The sequence below is a fragment of the Danio rerio genome, chromosome 11, assembly GCF_049306965.1.
Source record: "Danio rerio strain Tuebingen ecotype United States chromosome 11, GRCz12tu, whole genome shotgun sequence".
NCBI lineage: Eukaryota > Metazoa > Chordata > Actinopteri > Cypriniformes > Danionidae > Danio > Danio rerio.
The window spans coordinates 35,661,742-35,686,559 of record NC_133186.1 but is presented as its reverse complement, the minus strand read 5'-3'; the positions used below and the strand labels follow the sequence as shown (position 1 = coordinate 35,686,559).

General features: G+C 34.0%; 1 long non-coding RNA gene across 3 annotated transcripts in view; it reads left to right on the top strand.

Moving 5' to 3' along the window:
* The window catches only part of LOC103911847 (uncharacterized), a 66,143-nt gene that overhangs the window by 2,226 nt on the left and 39,099 nt on the right, over nucleotides 1–24,818 (top strand). For all 3 annotated transcript variants that reach the window (XR_012387245.1, XR_012387243.1, XR_012387244.1), the window contains one exon: nucleotides 16,366–16,509. This is a non-coding gene — a long non-coding RNA (uncharacterized lncRNA). The remainder of the gene's footprint in view (nucleotides 1–16,365; nucleotides 16,510–24,818) is intronic.

Here is a 24,818-nt window from a genome sequence, read left to right as displayed (position 1 = left end):
CCTATGTTAGCCACTAAGCTTACAAAACGTAAAACTTTTCCTTGTGAGATCAGGCTGGGAAAATCATGTCATGTTTTTTTTTTTTTTTCAGCAATTTCTGCCATGGGTATTTTTTCATACAGTATGTGATATGAAATTGCATTTATTTGCATCTGATTTGGATCGTTGCAAATTCAATATGTATCTGATATCTTGCCATCTGACCTACTATGTCTAAATACACATATCTGCTTCTACTGCTGTTCATGAATGTTTCATGAATATGACTACTTGTTCTTGTATTATTTCTTAAAAGAAGTTTAACTCAGTGTGACTGTTAGACCTTCATGCATTCAATGTGCTTGTCTTTGCTCACTCTTACACTCTGACTGTTTAAGCAAATGTTTCATTGACCTTTAGATGTTTATAAGAACAAGAACATGAGCTGCATCTGAAGTAGGATAGAAGCTGTCTTTCCAGCCATATATCCATTTATCTGACCTCTCATTCACCCACCCACACATCCAACCAACTGTCTAACTGTCCTTTCTCTAATTCATCAATTCATCCATCCATCTGTCCATCCATCAATCCATGCATCCATCCATCCATCCATCCATCCATCCATCCATCCATCCATCCATCCATCCATCCATCAAAATCCAATCTATCTATCCATCCATCCTATTTTATTTTATTCTAATACATCCATTCCAATTATCCCAATCCAATCCATCCATTCCAATCATTCCAATACAATTAAATTTAATCCATCCATTATAATCATCTCAATCCAACTCAATCCAACCCCTCCAATACAATAATCCCAATCAAATTCATTCCATTCATCACAATTCAATCAAATTCTCCAATCCATCCATTTTAATCATCCCAATCCAATGAAATCCATCCATTCCAGTCATGCCAATCTAATCCAATTTATCAGTTCCAATCATCCCAATCCAATCCATTCATTCCATTTTAATTCAATTCAATCAAATTCATCCATTCTAATTACCCTAATCATCCATGCATCCCGAACAAATCCATCCATTCTAATCATCCCAATCCATTCCATGCATGCCAGTCATCCCAAATCATCCATCCCTCACAATCCAATCCATTCATTCCAATCATCCAACCATCCATCCATCCTAATCCAGTCCAATCCAATCCAATCCAATCTAATCCATCCCAATCCAACCCAATTCAATCCCATTTCAACCAATCATCCACCTAATCCAATTCATCCATTCCAAACATCAATCAGCAACTTCTACAACTAATGAAGAACCATTCTCCTATACCAATGTAAAAATAAATTAGTTGACTTTACTTAAAGGTGAAATTCACACTAAAAATGGAAATGTACTCAATAGTTTATCTTCCTCAAGTGATTTCAAATCTTTGTTTATTTATTTATTTATTTGAACAAATGAAAAAAAAAAAAACATTAGCTTATGTATTAGAAACAACAAATAAAATGGAAGTCAGTGGTTACAGGTATTTAGTTTTCTTCATAATAAAGGAACCACTTGAGGATGAGTACATTGTAAGTACATTTTAATTGTCAAATGAACTATATATTGCACATACTTTATATAGCATAAAAGTATGAGTTGCATACACTTTTTATAAAAAAAAAAAAAAAAAAAAAAAAAAAAAAAACAGGTTTGGAACAAGTAAAGAGTGAGTAAATGATGACAGAACGGTTATTTTGGGTGAACTATCCTTTAAAAAAAAATTAATAAACCTGTGGCTTTTAAAGTGTCCACTCTACTTAAAAAGTGTATTAACCCATTGCTTTAAAATTAAGTAAAACAAAAAAATATGCATAATTGCACAAATTAAGTTGTCAGTATTTTACAGTGTGTATATGCGAGTTAAGGGCAATGAAAGTCAATGAAATATCTCTCATGCAATTTTTGCTTCATTTGCATTTGTTCATTTTAAGTTTTAAAAGGTTATTTTAAGTATATTTCATTATATTATAAACTTAATTCATTCTATTTAACAAAGACAACCCTCTGAATCAATAGGCTCTAACATTCTTGGGATTTCCAGTTACTTTTATCATCACTCCATCATTCCCACATACAATTTCTTCCCACGTTCTTATTCAATAAGCTGCTTCCCAAGGGTTTACATGCAGCACAATAGGGAAGACAAATCAATTGTGACTTAATGCCAACTCTGTAGCATATGTAGGAACACCATAAAGCCAATAACCAGTCTGGGAATGAAGCTTTACGGTGGCCTAGGTTGATCTGTCTAGTGGTGTGAAACACCCAGAACATCTAAACCCAGAGTTTAAATTTTAAACCACTGTTTCATAATGTGATCCATCACCTGAACTTAACTCGCCCAGAACACCCTGAAGTTCATGCTCATTAATACCAAAGTGTGAATAGTTCTCTTTCTTTTTTCTTTTTTCTTTCTTTCTTTCTTTCTTTCTTTCTTTCTTTCTTTCTTTCTTTCTTTCTTTCTTTCTTTCTTTCTTTCTTTCTTTCTTTCTTTCTTTCTTTATCCTTCCATCCATCCTTCCATCCATCCATCTTTCTTATCTATTTGTCCAGTTGCCTGTTGGTTAAATTATCTATCCATTTGTTTGTCCATTAGTCTGTTCCATCCATCCATCCATCCATCCATCCATCCATCCATCCATCCATCCATCCATCCATCCATCCATCCATCCATCTATTTGTCCATCAGTTCTTTTTCTTTCTTTCTTTCTTTCTTTCTTTCTTTCTTTCTTTCTTTCTTTCTTTCTTTCTTTCTTTCTTTCTTTCTTTCTTTCTTTCTTTCTTTCTGTCTGTCTTTCTTTCTTTCTTTCTTTCTTTGCTTGGTAGTTAATTTATCCATCCATCTAACCATCCATTTGTCCATTCATCTACTTGCCCATCCATCCATCCATCCATCCATCCATCCATCCATCCATCCATCCATCCATCCATCCATCCATCCATCCATCTGTTCATCTCCTTGTCCATCTACCCATCAATTTGTCTATTCATCCACTTGCCCATCAATCCATCCATCCATCCATCCATCCATCCATCCATCCATCCATCCATCCATCCATCCATCCATCCATCCATCCATATGTTCTTTCTTTCTTTCTTTCTTTCTTTCTTTCTTTCTTTCTTTCTTTCTTTCTTTCTTTCTTTCTTTCTTTCTTTCTTTCTCTTTCATCACCCCCCCTCCTCTCTCCTCTTCTCTTCACCACTCACAGATCATCAGCTTCCTGAAAGTAACACCTTCAGAATCAGCCGGGAGCAAAACAAGCAGCACACTGACAAATCCCCTTGCTCTCCCCACATCCCATAATGCCATCTGTTAGACAGCGTCTCCACGGTGATTAGGTCAGCCCCTGCTGCCTCTTATGCCTTCCGAGTGCTCGTTGGATTTGTGCCAGGCAGTTTGGAGTTTTTGAGAGACAGGTAAAAGATAAAACTTTATTTACTTTATCCCGAGGAGCCAGAGGACACACTGCCCTATCTTCCCAAAGGGTTTTGGCCCTGATTTGGAGACCCAGGGCAGAACAAGAGAGCCTGTGTTCTCTCTAACCAGCAGATTTAGCCTTGTTCTTTCCAGTGATGCATTCCTGCAGCAAATGTAAGTCGGTACAAGTACATCAAACTCTGCTCTTCATGTCAGTACCAAGGCTCGGCGGCTTTGATCTTGAGATTAATTAGTCGGAATAGTTTCATAAATTCTTAAGACCGTTGAATAAGCATGATTTTACAAGCACGGCCAAACAAAATTCCAACAAATCTCTGAATGTGTTTTATGGAAATGAATGATCTCTTATGCACTGGCATTCAAAGGGGTCAAGGTTTGGATGGTTCGCCTGACCTTACCACATATTTCACTTAGGGCTGGGTATCGATTTGACTCACAAGGTTTCTAATTTTCTAGTTTCTGATTTTAATTCTTAGTTTAAAAATTTTTTTTTTTTGTTTTAAATATTTAGTTGTATATAAATACACATCATATGTTAGAGTAATTGGCCTGATGAATCAGGGACTAGGGTGAAAGAGTGAACGCTGTATGTTGCATTTATTTGACTTATTCGAAACACCATTCACAGCTGGAAGGGCATTCGGCGCGTAAAACACATGTTAGAGTAATTGGTGGCTCATTTCACTGTGGCAACCAGGACAAAAGATAGTGGGTAAATGTTTTATGTTGCATTTATTCAGCAAAATACAATATTTTAAAGTCTATGTGAACCGGAAGTTGCTGAACACGGCAATTTCAGTATGTACTTCCGACCAAAGCAGAATGTTGAGTAGGGGCAGGGCTTCTTTTTGCTCATAATTCCCTTGTAGCAAACTAATGGTAACATGGTCAAACATATTGCAGATGATGATTAGACTATTTTTTTTTTATGAAAAAGAGCATTTTTACAGTGGATTAACTTGCACAGATTAATTGTTCACCTAAAGAATAACAATGTGCGCTAGCAAAATTAATACTGTGCATTTTGACTTCACTTATTGTATTAGTACTTAAATATTGTGCAATGTTACAATAAACTTAAATAATTGTCATTATTGGAATTTGAAATAACTGGTATAATCTCAATACGTTTCTAATCAAATTATTGTTTAATTATTTGTAATTAAATCTTGTGATTGTAAGAGGAATATTCACCAGATATTTTGCCAATTTTCTATTGCATGGCTCTTCAGCAATCAAACTAATACGCTCATTTGCTGCTCGTACCATTATTATCAACATTGAAAACAGCTGATTTTATTTTATTTTTAGTGGAAAAACTTACATATTTTAAAGATAACTTATAACTTAGTTTCACAGATGAGACTTAATATACATACACTCACCGGCCACTTTATTAGGTACATATTAATATTACCAGGTCGGACCCTTAATCCTTTGTGGCATAGATTCAACAAGCTACAGGAAATATTTCTTAGCGATTTTGGTCCATATTGACATGAAAACATTGCGCAGTTGCTGCAGATGTTTTGGCTGCACATACATGATGCGAATCTCCCGTTCCACCACATCCCAGAGGTGCTCTAATGGATTGAGTTCTAGTGACTGTGGAGGCCATTTGAGAACAATGAACTCATTGTCATGTTCAAGAAACTAGTCTGAAGATAGATGCATTGTGGTCATAAGGGAATGGACATGGTTAGCAACAATATTCAGGTAGGCTGTGGCACTGATATGATGCTCAATTGGTACTAATGGGCCCAAAGTTTGCCAAGATAATCCCTCACACAATTATGACCCATACACATGGCGCATCAGCTTCAATGCTTCCCATTCACTTTGAATGGATGACGTCAGGCATGCCGAACTGCATTATGGATCCTTTGGCGCCGCTTCAGAGGCGTTGCTCATTGCAATAGTTGGGACTTGCTCAGATCACTGTATGCAAATACACTAGCTCAGACAGTGGTCTATTGCTGACTAATTTCATTGGCTGACGCTGCCATGATGATTGTGTCAGCCTCAACTTCAGACATGCCCTCTGTCAAGCGTTGATGCTGAAGCCCCAATACACCACAACCACCGGCCTGTTCCGTTGATACAAGGAAGGATGAATCCATGCTTTTATGTTGTTGAAAATGAAACATGTTGAATATCACAGCAGAAATCTAGACTTATCAGACCAGGCAACATTTTTTTTTTATTGTCCAATTTTGGTGAGCCTGTGCGAATTGTAGCCTCAGTTTCCTGTTTATAGCTGTCAGGAGTGGCACCTGGTGTGGTCTTCTGCTGCTGTAGCCCATCCTCCTCAAGGTTGTGTTGTGCGTTCAGAGATTTTCTTCTGCTTACCTTGGTTGTAACAAGTGGTTATTTGAGTTACTGTTGCCTTTCTATTAGCTGAAACCAGTCTGGCCATTCTCCTCTGACCTCTTTCATCAACAAGGCATTTGCGCCCACAGAATTGTCGCTCACTGGATATTTTCTGACAATTCTCTGTAAATCTTAGAGATAACTTTTTTATTATTATCTAAGCGTCTAAATCTATGCTATTCATGGTCAATTATATGTTAATAATACACAAATTAATCTATATTAAGATTTTATATTATTATTATTGTGTTTCAGAAGATTAATACATCTTGTGTAATACATATTTAAAAATACACAGGCCATGCTTTTAAATGGTTTAAATTTACCTTCTTTTTTGTATAGTAGAAGCTTACCTGAATCATTTGGAAAGGCTCCTTTACTGTAAGTGTGAATCAAACTTTTCTGTTGTCTTTCTATGTCATCACAGCTAAAAATAGTTTCTAATTAACAATTTAGCTCTGTGTACTTCTTTGCAGTGCCAGGTACCAGCCATGACGTCTTTGTTCTAAAAGACTCCAGAGTCACATGATATTTTTACAGCTCAGCTCTTTTGAACCCTGCTGTGATGAACATGTCAAAAATGTGTTAGAAGTATTTTTATTGGTTCATCAATACTAATAAATGTAACTGTTGATACTGCCTCCATCTCCAGGCACTTAACACTCCCTGTGAAGTGAGGCGGCATGATTGATTTGTTTCGGTAGTGTGAGGCATCTGGGTTTGATTTGATCCATTATTTAAACAGGTTAAAGCGTTTGTGCTGCTGTTTAAACATGTAGTTGTTAAAGTAATGCAGAAAAAAAACATGTTGCAGTGGCATAAACACACACTTTAGGATCTGTGCTTTCATGAAGTGATTAGAGCTGCAGTTCATGGTTGTGTTTGTTTGGCGGTTTTGGACATTTTTCTGTACATCAGTTTTTTTTTTTTTTTTTTTTTTGTGGGTTTCTAGTTCTTGATGATCAATATTGAACTGGGCTGTATCAGTGACAAATGGAGAGAGAACAACCACAAAACTTTGACTAAAAAGAGAAGCAAAAGCTGATATAAATGAAACACCGAAGGGAATTAAAGGAACAAAGAGAGTTGAAAGAATTGAAAGAGTATGAAGAAACATTTGTTTTTTCTATAACTGTTGTGTGATGTTGACAATAACATTAATTGTCACATATGTTGTCAGTGTGCTTTGTACACAATATTAATATACATACATCAGTCTTTTTGGCTCATTCTTACAATATGCGATTTGTGAAAATGCTTCTGACACAAAATCTGACGCTGAATAACTATTTCTCACATTTAAATTATGTGACAGGTAATTTCATTACATGCCACTCATTTCTTTATGCTAATGTTGAGAATGGCATGATATCCTTTATTATATACAGATTTAGATTTCTTTCTTTCTTTCTTTCTTTCTTTCTTTCTTTCTTTCTTTCTTATCTGTTTGTCTCTACAGTTGCTTGTTGTTTCATCCATCCATCCATCCATCCATCCATCCATCCATCCATCCATCCATCCATCCATCCTTTCATTATCCATCCTTCCATCCATCCATTCATTCACCTGTCCGTTCTTCCGCCTGTCCATTGATCCATCTATCTGTCCATTCGTCCACATCCATCCGCTCATCTGTCTGTTATTCCCTCCATCTATTCATCCATCCATCCATCCATCCATCCATCCATCCATCCATCCATCCATCTGACCATTTGTCCACATGTCTATCCATCCATCTGACCATTTGTCTACATGTCCATCCATTCCTTCATCCATCTGTTTGTCCAACTGATTATCTGTCTGTCTATCCATCCATCCATCCATCCATCCATCCATCCATCCATCCATCCATCCATCCATCACCCCATCTATCTATCTATCTATCTATCTATCTATCTATCTATCTATCTATCTATCTATCTATCTATCTATCTATCTATCTATCTATCTATCTATCTATCTATCTACATGTCCATTCCTCCATTTATCCATCAATCCATCCATCCATCCATCCATCCATCCACATGTTTGATTCTTTTGCTTTCCATCTGCTCATTTGCCTGTAATTCCATCCATCCATCCATCCATCCATCCATCCATCCATCCATCCATCCATCCATCCATCCATCCATCCACCCATCCATCCATCTGCTTTTCCAACTGTTTATCCATCTATCTATTCAGTTTCTTAACTTGTACATCCACCCATCAATCTGTCAATCCATCCACCTGTCTGTTCATCCACCTGTCCATCTATCCCTCTGTCCATTTATCTACATGCCAATTCATCCATTCATTATCCAAATATCTGTTTTTTTCGACTGTTAATCTGTCCATCCATCCATCCATCCATCCATCCATCCATCCATCCATCCATCCATCTATTATTTATGTACAGTGTATCTGTTTTTCTGACTGTTAATCTGCCTGTCCATTTATTCCAGTTGTTCACTTGTTCATCCATCCATCCATCCAGCCATCCATCCATCCATCCATCCATCCATCCATCCATCCATCTTCCAACTGATTATCCATTCATCCATTCATTTTCTCCACTTATACATCCGTCCATCCATCCATTCATCCAACCATCAATCCATCAATCAATCCATCCATTCATTCATCCATTCAACCATCCACCTGTCTGTTCTTCCAACTGTCCATCTATCCCACTGTCCATTTATCCACGTTGATCCATCCATCCATCATTCATATACAGTATATCTGTTAATCTGCCTGTTCATCCATCCATTACATTTGTCCACTTTTTCATCCATCCATCTGTCCATACTTTCTCCTATCCATTCATCCATTTGTCAATGTCGATCCATCCGTCCATCATTCATACATCTGTTTTTCTGACTGTTAATCTGCCTGTCCGTGCATCCACCCATTCCATTAGTCCAGATGAATTCATCCATCCATCTGTCCTTTCCTCCACCTTTCGATCGATCTTTTTTATTTCATTGAACAAATAAGAGCATAAGGGTTTGAAATTATTAAAGCATGACAGATATTTCATATTTGAGTGATCTGTCCTTTTTTGTTGAGATGAAAAGAAAGCATACTACAGCATCTAGTAGTTCTAGTAGTTTGTTTGCTTGATTCAGGGAGAGAAACAGAACAATCAGCACTAGTAAAAAAAAAAATGTAACCATGGTTACAACAGCAAGGACAATGGACTAGAATCTTTGAACCTAATCAGCCCGTTTGTGCGAGCAACTTTCAGGGTCTTACTCGTATCTGAAAGTGGGTATTTGTATTAGATAGGGATGGGTCATATAACAAGTTAGGGGTGCCTTTGACAGTGGAGCGAGCTTCACATACCTTACCGCAGAGATAAAAACCCCATTAGTTCCTAAGGGAGGGCGCTTTTCTTCACTAATCTGATCTGAGAACAAATGTCAGACGAGAAGCCAATACTGCGGTGGTCGACCACAACTGACTAGGGATCAGCTTTCACACAAACCCAGATTTGGGCTTCAGCAAGAGAAACACGGGTACATCCTTGATATTCAGGCTGACCTCCACACCGACTCTGCTTGGATACTTGTAGCATATATTTTACCCATGAATAACTCACATTTTTAACCATGTTTTAACCTTTTCCTTCTCTTACTCATGCAAATTAATTGCCTCTGTAAAAGAATCTACTAAACATGGGTTTGTTTTCTTTAGCATTTGATCTCCTGCTAAAGTTTATCCATTAAGGTTGCACGTATTTGCCATTTGATGCACCGACTGGTGTGAGAGAGAATCAAAGAGAATAACTTCACATCCATCCTCTGGAAAGGCACAAATTACCCATCTGCCTGTCTGAGCATTCAGCGCAGGCAAAACCCTCATACCCAATAAAGACATCCTCTCTTTTTTGCCAGCTAGAACCTGTTTGCTATCCAACAGGTAAGAAAGAATTTTGTCTTCAAGGACAAACCTGAATATTGCTATCAAAAAAAAAAAAAAAAACCTCTCACTGATCCCCAGTTATAACTTAATGAAAGGTTCGAAGTGTAATAAAAGCACCTGTCATGCTTAGCACTTTTTAAATGAAGGAAGAGTTATTGAGTCTGAGATTTGCATCTCCCATCTCAGTTACTTTATGACTTATTTAGATGGAAATAATCAAGTATATATATATATATATATATATATATATATATATATATATATATATATATATATATATATATATATACACATATATATATATTATCAGTGTTGGGGATATATATACACATATATATATATTATCAGTGTTGGGGAAAGTTACTTTTAAAAGTAATGCATTACAATATTGTGTTACTCCCCCAAAAAAGTAACTAATTGCATTACTTAGTTGGTTTTTATGGAAAGTAATGTAATTACAAATACTCAAACTACTTGAGTAGTTTTTCTCAAAAATTGTCCTTTACTAAGTATTTTTAAAAATACGTACTTTTACTTTCCCTTGAGTACATTTTTGGTGCTGTATCTGTACTTTTACTCCACTATTTTCCTTCAACCTGCAGTCACTTCCTTATTATTTTCTGTCTATGGGGATTAGAAAAATCAGTCCTGTGATTCAAATCGCACATAAAAAGTAAATCGCACCATATTGAACTACCTTAAGACATGCAGCAAACTGATTGGAGGCATTAAAAATGTCCAAGAAGATACTTTACACACAATGACCCAGAGACTGTTTCGACTAAATATCACTGATAAGATGATGATGGATGTTTTCTGTATGATGACAGAAATTGCCTTAAACAATCACTAAATGCACTACAGAATGTTTTGTTTACACACATGCACAAATTACATGTAAACGCATAAACCTTTCCCAACGTAATACCCATTACTCACTACTCTGGAGTACGTTTGAAAAGTCTACTTTTTACTCATGCTTTGAGTAATATTTACAATAGATACTTTTACTGTACTTGCACTACATTGTTGGGCAAGTAATGCTGCATTCACACCAGACGTGGAACGTGCGTCAAGCGAGAGTGATTTACATGTTAAGTCAATACAAACATGTGAATAGACATCCTGCGGCACGATACGCGTAAATGGCATGGCACGAATGATGTAAATTGCACGAATCGCGCTGTGCGAATGGCACGATATAATCGAATGGCGCAGTGTAAATTAAGCGTTTTGCATGTTTGACCGATCAGCCAATTTAAAACCAATTTAACCAATCAGGAGTACTCTTTCCACCACTGGTTATAGTTTTGATTTACTTTTGCATTACTTTTCCTTAACTGGCTGATGTTTAATCTCTTTCAAAACATATAGGTGTTTTTCCACCATTTTAAGCTCTGCATTTAACAGCCACCTATATAACCTTTTATTTTCCTTTAAATATAGATAAAATTATATTTTAAGAACTTTCTGAGCCCAGAGCTATACATGCTGTTTACACAGATTAATGAAAGCATGTAATGTGTTTGCTACTTTTATACATGTTGTGTTATTAGTTAAGTAAATTTACTGTCCATTAAGATTGCAATAAAGCCTAAACCCTGGTTTATACTTCTGCGTCGAGTGACTGGCATGAACCACGGCGCATGCCTTGAAAGTAGCCATGCACTTCTGCACACTGTTTGAGTTGCTCTGCAATAACACTTCCGAAAAGCTAGCTGGCAGTAGTTTTTATGTTCCTCTGTGTCGAGTTTCTTCACTGGTGTTTTGTTTTCTTCTGAACGCTACCTTAATGTAGAAGTAGCTCATACTCATTTATTTTGAAGAGGGAACCGGCGGACGTGCAACAACTTTAATCCTAAGATTACACAAAACAAAACGTTCCTTAAGCTCTCTGACAGCACTTGACACTTGTAAACAATGCCTACACATGTCAGCACTACCAAGCCGACCAATCACAGAGCTTGCGCTATTCATCATTGTGACGTGTAGTCACATTTTTTAAGATGTGCGCATCAGCGACGGCCACGGCAAAGGCTATGTGACCATTACAGGCACGATGAAGCATATATGTGCATTTGACGCAGAAGTGTAAATCAGCCTTAAAAGCACTAACATGAAATAAGTTATATTAAGGCAAAAAACAGATTTTGAAACGATTAATAACAAAATGACCAGTAAGACAATAAAAAAAATCCTCAAATCAAAAATAAATATTTGAGCTTTATACAATGAATAAATTGCTTCACGTGCCTTCACAAATGTGTAAATCATTTCCCAAAAGATAAAACATGATACTATTTTACAAAACATAGTTGCTTCTACAGTGGCTCAATAAAAGCAATAACCATTTTTTTTTTTTTAGTCGAAATAATTGTTTTACCTGGAGAACGTGAGCTGATATCAATCATTTGTTGTTTTTTGTTTTTTTTGTTAGTTTTTTTTCATGTCATGTTTCTTGAAGTTTTCAAGAGTTATACTTACACATAATCTACACAACAACAATCCACTTCTTTTCTTCGATGAGTTCAAAACAACAAGAATACATTGCAAAAATGTAAGTCTCCGGGCTGCCATTGTCTCTGTTTCTGACTGTCTGTAGTGATGATGGGCGATTCGCAAATGAATCATGTCTGTTTAACCAGATCTTCAAAGTGAACCGGTTGAACCTGGGGTCCGTTCATCGTACCTCGCTTAAATGATCTAAGATGATTTGGCAGATCCTGGATCTTTTCATCTCGATAACTGATCTCTCGCTAATTTGGTTCTTCAAACAAGTTCGCGAATCAGATTAGAATGTCTGGATAAACTGATCTGAGATCGCTGCGTGTGTTGTGAAGGACAGATCTATCGATCCTCGAAATCATGATCAGCAATGCAACGATTGGCTGACGGCACATCAGCGTAATGACATCATCTGATTAATATTCAATTATCCATGTGAGCAAAATTACATCAAATTAGCAGTAAACCGTTTGTTAAATATGACACACAATAACCTTCCACATTTGTTGTGAGCTGCAGGCTTTACACTTTCTTGTGTCAAGAGTATTCATCATGTATTTCAATGCAAATCAATGTATTTAGTTCTACATTTAGAAAATATTGTCAATATTATAGTAGCCGTTTTTTAATCGGTGTAAAGAATAACTGGTTGTTTACAAAAGCATTTTGATATTGGTAAAGGCGTCTGCAACTTTTGTGAAGCATCAAATCACTATTAACTGTCAAAACATGTTTATGACTGCATAAATGTATTATTGTTTAAAAAAAGTCACATATTCTGCATTTCTATCATACACAATTTGTACTAAAGCGATCTAAAACGTTCATATCAATAAGTTTTCTCTTCGCACCACCAAATGGCAGTCTTTGTACTTTCATTTCGAGGGTGCAGATTGCATAAGTTTTATTAATATGTAGGTCTATAACTTTATTTATTTTATTAATGACTATAACTTTATATATATAGTTAAAAAATATGTACCATTTTCCCTGGTGTATATAACTACTACTGTAAGAAAATATCAGAATTCAGAACATACTTTCTGTATTATCTTTGCTTGAACTGAGCCGATCTAATCCTGTTTATATGAATTGAACCTGCTCCCGATCAGGTTTGACCTAGCAGAACTGTTGCTATGACAACAACTCTCGGATCAGCTTTGAAGAACGAAACGATCCTGGATCGTGTCAAATCGTCAAAATCCAAATCCAGCTAATTGAGTAATCCACGTACGAAGAACGGACCCCAGTAAATCGAGTTGTGATGAAACAGCTTGCATCTTCAGTACATACCGGATACCCCCTCTGACTCAAAATAAATATCCTGAGTTACTTAGTTAATAGAACAGTACACTGACTCATCTGCTGTAAAAAAGGATACCTGATGATGATCATATGTGCAAGATAAGTGCGATGATCATTTGTTCCCTCGCAACATGCTCTCTGATTGTGTGATTCAACCCAAGTTAAAATTCCACAATATATTTCGTAAAAGCCAATTAAGCAAGGTAAAAAGTCACTTGTTACATTTAATTAAAAGTAGCTCAAATAACATCACTTATTTTTAAAAGTAAGGCGTTATTTGTTACTCTGGAAAAGTAATATTATTACAAGCATGCTTTACTTATAATGCATTACCCCCAACACTGTATATTATTATAATAAACATATGTTCAATTTGTGCCAAACTGAATGTAGGCTTCAGACCGGCTGTCAAATGAAAGCTGGACAGAGATATCCATCATTTTCTTTGAACACAGGGAGTCTGAAACAGGCTGATGAAAAGATTAGCAGTTCCCGCCTCAATATACATTTATCTTCTGTCTTTTTTAATTCGATATTCATCTAACCAAGATGATTTGAAGTTCTCGTAAATGGATTTTTCAAAGTCCACCAACAGTTTCAAATGTCTCCAATGAGATTGAAAGATTTGGATGGTGCTCCATCAGAGAGGAAGAAAAGAAAAGCCAATGATGGACAGTCAGCGATGGCAGGATAAAGCGATCGCAGAGGGCGGAGGAGGCGATGAAAGGTGGGTATGAGTGCTGAGTGGTTTTGAGAGGTGGTTTGAATAATTTGAATTATACTCGAACACACCTCTTCCTGCAAAACCCTCGTAAGCTCCGATAAATGGTTCGCTGATGTTCACACACAGCTGGTCTCATTAGCACGGTGTCTAGAGAGATGAGCCAGGCAGAGAACAGAGCGAGCGAGAGGCTGAAAAGCAGAGACAGATATACATACCTGAAGTGAACAAGGACAGAAAGCTGAAAAAAAAGCTCTTTTGACATCAAAGCGAGGCGCAGAAGAAAAGACAAGTTGAACTAAGGTCTCAAGACCTTTCACATCTCATGCATGAGACCTTAGAGTAGACACATGCACTGCTCTGCTGGTGGTTTGCAGGTCCGAAAATGCACAGAATAAAATTATTTTCAGACTTTATACCAAAGTGAGTTTCTTTTGAAATTACAATGCAATTTAATGTCAATTTGTAACTTTTTTATTTAAAATTTGTACTATTTTGTATGATCTCATTATTATATTTATTATGATTTTCAGGTCCCATTTTATTTTAAAGTACACTTCACGCTATTAATAGTTTTAGCTTAGTAAACTACTAATTAGCTGCTTATTAAAAGGGTGGTTCAGAGTGTATTTTTAAGGCTTTGGTTGTGTTCATAATATGCAAATAATATGTGTGCTCGCTTCATTTTTTTCATATATCTTACTTTGATTATATACTGCTACTCTGCTAACATAAAAACGACTGTCATTTTTCCTAGGTCTTCTAAAAAGCCCGCCCTCCCAAGGCTCTGATTGGTCAGCTAACAATGTGCTGTGATTCGCGGATTGGTTCCACGTCACCTGTAAAGCGTTATGCCTCCACAAGCACACGCTTTGCCTCAGCTGTGTAAATACTGTCAGTCAGAGTAGCTGTTAGCATATCAGTTTAAATCAGACAGAAAATGACACAGACCTCAACCTCTTGCCTGCTTTCTAAAAAAAAAAATAAATAAATGACAAGTGTCTTTCATATATATTCATAATAAACATGTGTAAGTAATAGAAAGCGTTCACATATTCTTTGCGAGTGTGTTATTTAAAATGTATAATGCAGGGCAAGCGGTTGCAAAGAGAAACACTACAGCGCTGGTGTAGATTGTGGGTGTTTACAGGGGTTTGACGGATAATTATGAATGTGTAGCTAAATTGTTAAGGATGCTAAACAGCATTCCCAATTGTTTACATTTTTTTTTTCCTTGCTACAACATATAATCAATGCTAGAGGCTGTTGTTGCATGTCATAGATCGATTTGAACAAATAAAAATACTTACAGGTTGTGGCTCACAATTCACAGCTTTTGCTATTACAGTTAAAGCTGCTCCTATGGGGAGTTTTAAGCCGAATCCAGCACTGAATTGGGAGAGATTCTGGAAGCTGTTTTTTGTCAAGTGCTAGAGCTATATCTCTTTTTATGATATTCTGGAACATAATTAAAATTAAACTGTAAGGACTTCTCTCTTTGTGTGTCCTTTGGAAGCCTAAATGCAGAAACAGAAAGTAGCTCTGTGGAAATAGCAGCATTTGAACGGCATTTTAGCTTTCTCTGCTATAACATTTCAGGTGAAGGTGCGAAACCTGAAGCGTCTGTGATCTCATTAACAAGGATGTATTTTTTCTAGTCCCCAAACTTCACCCCCAAAGCTAACTCTGTAAAAGCCAGTGTCTCCCTTTGCATTGGACTTGGAGCGCATTACATTCAGAGGTGTTGTTTATGTTCACACAGCTACATTACAACTAAAGTTTAAAATATCGTAGTGGTCCACCCCTTTAATAGTAGTGTAAAAGTTGGGTTAAATTATTGGGTACACTGTAAACATTTGCTGCAAAATTGACAGTATTACTGGTATTTTTGGTTGGCGACAAACTGACTGACTGACCAATCGACTGACCCACTCTCCTCCTTTCCTAAACCCAACCGATAGTGTTTTTAAAAATACAGACTGACCCACCCACCCATTCAAAAGCAATCCAAAAAAGGAAAAGCCGTCTGATTTTCACCACATTTCCAGAATTTATAACATTCTCACCCTGTTATTTACTTATTTTTATTCATTCTTTTTTTTTTTTTTTTTTTTTAGAGGGTGGTGGTGGTGGGGGGGTGTCAGTTTCTGGAACTGTTCTTTGCTGGACTTTGTGTCGCGGTCAACTTCGATCCAACTCACAAGTCCATCGACTTGCGCAGAGAGCCGCTGGACAAACTGGTAATAGCCGTCCACACTGAGGTAAGCGATCAGCTGGTGAGCGCGAAAAGAAACAGCATCATACCACCCAGTAGCATTTGTTTTAAAGACAAAAATGCAGCCAGATATAACTCTGGCTACATAAATTGCAATCTCCAGAAATGTATATAGGGAATAAGTTTTCAGAATGGGCCTATGTTAGAATTATGGATGTAAAATAAGATCATACTTTATAAGTGCTGATAAACAGTTCATATATCAGTAATAGGCAGGTAATAAACCTGTAATAAATGATGTGAATTGTTATATTAACTAAGAACCCAATGAGAAGTAAGGATAGGTTTGGGGGCACAGTTCCTTTAAAATATCTTAAATTTTCATACAAAAGAAATCGGTTAAATTCACATGGATTAGCCCCTTTTCTGACAATACATAAAATGTTTAACATTTCTTCTTGAGATCTGGAAATTCCCATGCCAATTCGCTATAATTATTTGGCCTTGAGCGAGACACACTACCACTCCATGGCTTCAGGAAATCCAGGAGGCAAATACGTTCTCTTGTTGCATTTATTCACATGACTGCATCTGTTGTATAGGTGTGATGGTGGACAGGAGAAAGCATTAAAGACATCTTTGAATGGTATTTTGACATTGCTTGCTTGGCAGCCGCTTACAATGGCGTTCTTTCATCTCCACTCGGGCAGTTCTGTTCCAGTTCGCAATTTGCAATTCATGATATCAGGGATACGGCTCTAGGAATGATCAGAGAGCCCCATGATATCACAGTATGTCACACGTCCAGGTCTTTTGAAGCCATGTGATTGCTTCAGATTGATACTTTATCAGATGCATCATGCATAAAATCTTTGTCATGCATTCATTATGGTGCATGAAGATGTATTTGTTTGAATAACATCAGTTATAATCAGGTATGAGACAAGACTCAGCGGCATATGGCTTTCATGAATTGGCAGTGTATATTTCAACTGTAAAACGTTCATTCATTTATTAATTTTCCTTCAGCTTAGTCTTCATTTCAGAGGTTGCCATTGGGGAATAAACAACCAACTATTTATTGCAGTTTTTAATTGTTTAAATTCATTTGATTGATATAAAAATCAGTGGATATTATCAAAGCATTTATGCCCCATCCCCATAAGTGATTAGGGATATATATATATATATATATATATATATATATATATATATATATATATATATATATATATATATATATATATATATATATATATATATATATATATATATATATATATACACACACACACTCAGTTGAAGTCAGAATTATAAGTCCCCCTTTAAATTTGTATTTCTTTTTAAAATATTTCCAAAATAACGCTTAAAAGAGCAAAGAAATTTTTACTGTATTTCTGTTATTATTATTTTTTAATTGTTTTTAAAGCAGATTTAATTTTTTAAACCAATTCAAGGTCAAAATTATTAGCCCCTTTAAGCAATTTTTTTTTTTCCGTCTGTCTACAGAACAAACCACCGTAATACAATAACTTGCCTAATTATCCTAACCTGGCTAGTTAACCTAATTAACCAAGTTAAACCTTTACATATCACTTAAAGCTTTATAGAAGTGTCTTGAAAAATATCTAGTCAAATATTATTTACTGTTATCATGGTAAACATAAAACAAATCATTTATTAGAGGTGAGTTATTACAACCATTATATTTAGAGATGTGTTGAAAAATTAAAAAAACATTATATATATTATTATTATATATTTATACAACAGTTCTGTCTGGTTCTCGAATCTAAATGGTTGATAGCCGTGATAAATTTAAGTAATATCAGCACCCGTACAGCCTCTTTACCCTTTGTGTATTACTCCGCCAACATACAGCCAACAAAAAGCAGACACTACAGATCTAAAGCTTAAAAAATGCTTGCTCAGCTTTTAAACTGTCAGCTTATGATTTAAATCCAAAAAAAGTAGTTCCTCGTACAAAAGGGTTTTTGAGACTCTCCATATTTGATTTTGTTTTTATATACACAATTATGCTGTCAAACTGTTGTATAAATGCAATATCACACTCATAGCAGTGCGATATGGCTGTATATCGGCACTAGTTGGGGCACTAAGGCATTCGGCCGGTGGCCTTGTGCCAATGCAAGCCTCCCACCAGTGCCGATATACAGCCATATCGCACTGCTACTCGTGTGATATTGCTCATATATATATATATATATATATATGTATGTATATATATATATATGTATGTATATATATATATATATATATATATATATATATATATATATATATATATATATATATATATGTATGTATATATATATATATATATATATATATATATATATATATATATATATATATATATATATGTATGTATGTATATATATATATATATATATATATATATATATATATATATATATATATATGTATGTATATATATATATATATATATATATATATATATATATATATATATATATATATATATATATATGTATGTATATATATATATATATATATATATATATATATATATATATATATATATATATATATATATATATATATATATATATATATGTATGTATGTATATATATATATATATATATATATATATATATATATATATATATATGTATGTATGTATATATATATATATATATATATATATATATATATATATATATATATATGTGTGTATATATATATATGTATATATATATATATATATATATATATATATATATATATATATATATATATATATATATATATATATATATATATATATATATGTTTCTGAACATATATATTTTTATACTTTTTTATAAATGTTTTTTTATAACATTTTTTTATAGTTTTATTAACTTATTTCTAATAACTGATTTATTTTATCTTTGCCATGATGACAGTAAATCTAGATTGATCTCACTGTAATCTTGGAATTAATCTATATAAAAATAGCTCATTGGAATTCTGCCGAGGGCATTCAAAATATGTGTGCTACCCAAATAATGACTTAAGTTAAAGTATCTGACAACTGGGGCTCATATCCGGTTTAAAAAAAAAAAAAAAAAAAAAAAAAAAAATATATATATATATATATATATATATATATATATATATATATATATATATATATATATATAGTGGTAGGCCATTTAAAGCAAGACTCTTACATTTTCTTTGCACAATTTACCTAACAATAGCAGATGTTGCATTAGTATTTGTTTAAATTGTTAAATTGGTTAATATGTAAAATATTTTAAATAAGTATATAATATTTTTGTTATTGGTCTTTAATTTAGTTGTTTATTCAAATAAAAGTAACTAATTGGAGATTTATCTCCTTTTTGTCCCTTTTGAGAAATAGTTACTTTTTTACTTTTTCTTGAGTAGATCTATAGACATGTAACTTTACATTCACTTAAGTAAAATGTTTGGGAAGTAACTGTACTTTTACTTGAGTAGAATATTTTATTACTCTTTTCACATCTGGTAAATAGTTTAAATGTTGTGTTTCACATGCACAAAAAGCTGTGTTTATAGTGAAGACCTAATTTGTTTTGTCTTTTTGGGGTGAGTTTTGCCATCAGGGATTCTTAACATCGCTGATTTTTGTCACTGCTTTTCGACAAGAAGGTCCAGTATGACAATTTTTGCACCATGTGTGACGCATTTTTATTTGAATCGACGGCTGCTACTAAATCAAAATATCAGCATCTATATTTAATGTGATTCCACCCACATGCGATTAAACAGCACTAATTGCTGGATCAGCATTTTCAGATTGTCTCTTTAGGCCTCAGCGATTGATAGAAGGGATTTAAACACCTACTTCCTACAGAGTTTCTCATAATTTCCACAGCACTCTCCTCTGTTAGATCACTTCCCATGGGCTTCGGTGGGGGAGGAGGGAGCATTATTTACATTATGTTACAGCATCTTCCTGGAATGGCTTATGAATAATGAAGTCTGTAAACACCCTGATCATTTGTCATACTCTCTGCTTGCTGATTTACATTTAACAGGCAGTCAATACATGAGCATATGTTCCTTTAATAATGCTTAATCAATGGAGCCGGGGACAAAAATCGATGAGGATTTGAGTCTTTGATGAGGCATTCTAACAAGCGATTCATCAATAGTTTGATCAATTAGTGTTTTACCTGATATTTTAATCAATTACTTTTCCAGGCATTCCCAGATTTTTTTTTTTACATTTCGTTAAGAATGAGTATTCATTGTTCACTTTATTTATGAATCATGAGACACCTGGAGTCAGTGCCACGTGCATTTTGCTGGCTCATCATTTGAAAATAGACTGAACTTCTGGGAAGTCCTCATTATGTTTGTCATTTTATAAAATCATTTGATACACAATATCGGCTTTTAACTGTAAAAGAGGAAACAAAACCAATAATGAGGGTCATTCTAGGTTGACAAAGCCAAACACAAAACATTTGATCATTCTTTTTTTTTTTTTTTTTTTTTTTTGCATACAGAAATCTGATATATGGCCATTTATCTGTATGTACAGTTTATACAATTACAGCTAATATATTCAAACATACAGTTGAAGTCAAAATTATTAGCCCTCCTGAATCATTAGCCCCCCTTTATAATTTATTCCTGAATTTCTGTTGCATAATATTTTACTGGATATTTTTCAAGATACTATTATTAATAATTACTAATAAAAACTAATATTTTTTTACTTCAACTCTCTTTAAAGATATGTGTTATAAGAAAGAATTGGGATTTATTGGAGTGGTCTAAACTCAGTTTTTTTTTTATAACAGCTAAGTTAGGCAAGCAATGGTCGAACAGGAACAAACGGTATCATGAGGGTTATCCTATAGCGTAGTCATGGTGTGTGTGTGTGTGTGTGTGTATGTGTGTGTGTGTGTATATACAATAACTTGCTTAATTACCATAACCTGTCTAGTTAACCCAATTAACCTAGTTAAGCCTTTAAATGTCACTTTAAGCTGTATAGAAATGTCTTAAAAAATAGCTAGTAAAGTATTATTTACTGTCATAATGGCAAAGATAAAATAAATCAGGGGGTCTAATAATTGTTACTTCAACTATACACACACACACACACACACACATATATATATATATATATATGTGTGTATACAGTGAATTAACATTTTTTGCAGTATTTAAAAAAAATGTTGCATAGTGTATATATCATATATTTTATTAATATGAAATTCCACTATATATGTAGTTTGCATAAAATGCCATAAGATTTCTGTATGGGTGTAGCCTATGAACACATGTGAGTGAGTTTTTGTTTTTCCTTTGAATCTGCTGTGCTGCTTTTGCTGCACTGCTAGATTTTAGGAGGATGATAAAACAGAATTAGTGGAGAGAAAAAAAAAATCTAATCATAAGCTGCCTTAGGCTTTGCTATGAGTTAAATATATATTTTGCCTTTGGAGCTACAGAGACTACACAATATTGTTTATTCTTCCATTTGTTCTGTTTCAGGAACATTTCCTGCTCATTACTCATTTCCTCTGACAATGCTTCAATTCATGGACCACCATCTTTCCTCTACTGAAAAAATGTAATCAGACACAGAGCGCAATTTCTAATTTCTACTAAATGATGATAATGTTTTATGGTCTACTCAAGGTTCAGTTTACAAAAAATAAGTAAATAAAAACATAAAAAAATAAAAAAATAAATAAATCAGTAAGTAAATAAATAAATAAATAAATAAATAAAAAAAGAAAAGGATAAAAAGAAGGCTGCTTAGAACAAACTGAGAGCTTGCAGTGTTTTTAAGTGTCAAAATTTGATCACTTTTTTGTACAGTTGGACAAAATGGAAGTGAATGTGATTTTGTGTTGAAACAATATGAATCCTGTCAACACTAATAGTACTGCATGGCTCTGGATCAGCAGAGTACATGCTGAAATTGCCTTATTTTGTGTTTTTGATCAAACACAAACGCATCTTTGGCAAGCTTTACTAACAGCTTGCTTCAACAAAAACAATCTTTTAAACATGGACATGGACATGTTAAAGCATGTTAACTAAATAAGATTTACAATTATCCACCTAAAATCATAAGTTTGGTTTGAAGCTGAAAAAAAAGTAAAAAGCACAGAGTTTTCTAATCAGTCGACCTACAGCGTATTTGTATGGCTATCAGAGCAGTTATGACAGCCACTTCACCTATCTATAATGTTTTGTGTTCTCCTCTCATGTTTATGTACATAAAAAAATAAATAAATAAATTATTTGGAAGTATTCAAATCAGAATGAGCAGTATTTGCCAAGTGTGCAAACACACAGGGAATTATTTGTGTTTTTTCAGGAACTCGGTTTATAAATACATCCATACACACATTTATCAACCCAAGAACACAGGGTAATTGTGTACCTGTGTATTAAAGATCATTTTAGCTAGCTGTGATCATTAATCATCATCAAAAGTGATCAAGAATGAGTTTTACAAGTTTAAAACGTTAACAAAACATGTTTGTAATGAAATACAGTGATTTTATCATCTTTATCACCACAGCCGTATATAAAATAATTATTTATGAATTAATTATAAAAGAAGAAGCTTCAATTCCGGTTTGTGGATGTTAAATCAGGTTTATTTTGTACATTAACATAACGGATATCCATACAGCAGAGGATATTAATGTGTATCCTGTCAAATTGCTGCCCAAAAACAGTACAAAGTTAAGTGCTAATGCTGTGTGCCTGTGTGTCCGCTGTGGGTGGGGAAAAACAGCATTTAAGGCAGAGGCAACAAAAACAGCTACATTTTGTTCAGAGCAGAAAATTCTAATATTCTGAAAGGTATAATAAATAATCGGATGGGTGTTTTGAGCTAAAACTTTACAGACACATTGACTCATTTTAAATCTTTAAAAAGGGGTAAAATATGTATCCTTTAATGCCAGTTAACTTGGCCATACTGTTGAAGTCAGAATTAATAGTTCTCCTGAGTTAGCCCCCTTTATTTCTTTCCTTCAATTTTTGTATTTTTGAAAAGAAGATTTGATAACACTTTAAACTAACTACACACTATGAACCATTTATCAAGCATTAGCAAATACTTATTTCAGTATTTGTTAAGCTTGAACTCTACATAATAAACATTAATAATCAATTTATAACTACAGCTAAATGTTCTATTCTTGACTTATAAACACATTTATAATCTGCTTAATGATTGTATTTTCATACTTTATTAATGATTCATTTTACATGACTAAATTGAGTACTGCATTATTTACAAATCAGTTATTTAAGAATAGATGGTGGTTTTTAAAGTTCATTCAGAATAAGTAAGGAAATAATTAATAAACTATTGAAATCAACGTTTATATATCTTATTATTCAGGCATATAATATAATAATGGTTAATTGGTATGTTAATAAATGCTTTATTAGCTCAACTTCATCCAGTTTTGTGACCTAATCTAAAGTGAGGAATATTTATGCCTTATAAATCCCTTATAAATGAGAATTAAAGGCTCAGTTATATTTTAAACAGGGAAAAAATAAAACTAAAAAATGCTTTATTCATTTCTATTTATTTTAAGATACCCAAATTAAACTGTATCAAATGAAAAAAAATGCAACCTTATCTAAAATAAAATTACTGTACACTTTAAACATTGCTAAATAACATTGAAATCTTGCATCATAATATATTGTTAAACTATTATATTGTTGTTTTATCCAATTTGTACTGTTATTTTATTGTTTAGATAGGATTGCAAAGATGTATTGTTCATTTGATACTGTGCCTTTAATTGTCATTTATCAGGGATTTATGAAGCATAAATAATCCTCACTTTAGATTCGGTCACAAAACTGCATGAAGTTGAGTTAATAAAGCGTTTATTAACATACATAGTAACCATTACTATATGCCTGAATAATAAGATATATAAACAATGATTTTAATAGTTTATTAATCACTTACTAACTCATTCAGAATGATCTTAATACCATCGACTACTATTAAATAACTAGTTTGTAAACAAGGCAATACTTTATTTAGTAATGAAAAATAAATCACTCAAATTATGAAAATACAATTTTTAAGCACATTATAAATGTGTTTAAGACAAGAGTATTTGTTACTGCAGTTATAAACTGCTTACTGACATTTATTAATGTTTATTAATGCTTAACAAATAATGAATTCGCTATAGGCTAATAATTAAAGGTACGTGATCTGCCAAAATGCTAACTGCTTAGCATATTATCTTTGGACGGCGGGGAGGGACTGTGATTCAAATCCACACCCCCTGAAATCACGAGCGAATTACAACAACAGACAAACAACCCAC